Below are 1,816 nucleotides of genomic sequence, written 5' to 3'. Positions count from 1 at the left end.
AGCAGCTGTTATCGGCTGGATTATTAACCATGCTACAATTGACAGTGGTATTTGGAGGCCCACGGTTCGCTGCGATTGTTCGCGGTGGACGCTGAGTTTGCTAAAGAAAATATAAAATTTGAGTAATAAAGAATGTCCACAAGGCCGAAATGGAAAATCCATTTCTAGTTTCTGCACTGGGCCAAGAACACGAAGCCCCGAACGAAGCCCACTCAACTTCTCTCTTCCTCCGCCGCGCAGCCACAGCTAGGGTTGGAAAAAAAGCTCGTTAAGCTGGCTCGGTGTCTCGTTTCAAAATTGCTCCGATTACGTTCGTTCTTTTTTTAAAATAAAGATTAGTTGATTTGGAACAAAAGTCAATTTTGGCAAGCTCGGCTCGGCTCGGCTCGTTATGCTCGATTTGAAGTTGCATATCAAACAACGCGGGAGACTATAATAAATATAAATATATTGATTTCGAAGAAAAGTCGAAAAAAGTCGAGGCTCGGCTCGATTCCACCTCTAGCCACAGCACCCGACGACTCGCACTCGCACAGATCGGAGAGAGACAGGAGAGAGATGGCTGGGAGGCTAACCGCAGCGGGGGTCCCGCATCCTCGGCGGCGGCGGCGCACGCGCCGCCGGCCCGCAGCGCTCCGGCAACGCGCCGGCATGGGTCTCCCCGTCGGTCGCCACATCGTCCCCGACAAGCCCGTAAGTCCCTCGCCCCCGAATCCAAATCCCAAATCCAACCCTAGCTAATGCTCTGCTCGTCCCCGCTTCTGGACATTTCGGCTCTAATCGACGACTCTATCTGGCGGATTTTCTCGGTCGCAGCTCCCTACGAACGACGAGCTGGTGTGGGACAACGGCACGCCCTTCCCGGAACCCTGCAATCGACCGCCTCGCCCCGCACATCGGCAAGGTAGTACGGGTCTGATCCAATACGTTGCGCTGGGCCGCATCACAGGCTTCTGGATTGGATGGGTTCGATTTGACTTGATTTGGTTGGTTGATTGGTTGTATGTTTGGTGGTGGATAGTATGAGGCGTTGGCGTGGCTGTGCGGAGGACTCAGTTTCTTTGCTGCTCTTGGTGTGGCCGCTGCTGTGAATGACAAGGCCTCCAATATCCCATATGTAAGTGATCGATGCAAACTTTCCTTTGTGTAATGCAATTTTGATTTTCCAGTGTTTGGATGCGGTGCAGAGACCAGTCATGGTACCCAAGTGTTGTTTGAATTGTGATACGGAAACTTGACATTCTGAATTGTTGTAAAGATACTAGCTAGATGAATAGCGCAGGTAGATTACAGGTTACAAAATCATTGTTAGCATCTGCAAATATCAATCAATGCAGGAGTTGTCCATGGTTTTGTAATTTGTATTATGCTTGTTTATATCTGTTTGTAGACTCAAAAGAAATGCTACAACAGGGAAACCTGTGAACGCAGAGATAAATGTGTTTGAGTTGGAACCGTTTACGGGCCTGTTGGCAGAGCTCGGCTCCTAAAAAACAGCTCCGATCTGGCTCCTCCGACTTAGAGCGGCCTTTGTTTAGTGGAGCTGAAGCCTTGTTGGTAAAACATTGGACAAAAACGGCTTCACCACTAATGTTTCATAGATGTAGGGAAGAAAAGAAAGGCACTAATACCCTAGGGTGTTAGTTATTATATTGTCGGTCGGAGGGGGGGGAAGAGAGGAGGGGGAGGGGAGCAGGGACAATCTTCTCTTTCTCCCTATCCTCTTCTTCCTTCCTAATCCCGCAGCCCTCCCATGCTTTGGGCCTGCCGCCTGGCTGCAGCCCTGCCTTGCGCAGCCTCCCGCAGCAACTGCGTC

General features: G+C 50.3%; 1 pseudogene; it reads left to right on the top strand.

The window, feature by feature from the left end:
- Positions 1–202: 202 nt before the first annotated feature.
- LOC120648737 lies at positions 203–1,247 on the top strand (annotated as a pseudogene).
- Positions 1,248–1,816: the final 569 nt, after the last annotated feature.

Source organism: Panicum virgatum, chromosome 9K, assembly GCF_016808335.1.
Source record: "Panicum virgatum strain AP13 chromosome 9K, P.virgatum_v5, whole genome shotgun sequence".
In the NCBI taxonomy this organism is placed as follows: Eukaryota; Viridiplantae; Streptophyta; class Magnoliopsida; order Poales; family Poaceae; genus Panicum; species Panicum virgatum.
The sequence above is the reverse complement of the archived record's forward strand: the minus strand, read 5'-3'. Positions and strand labels throughout refer to the sequence as shown.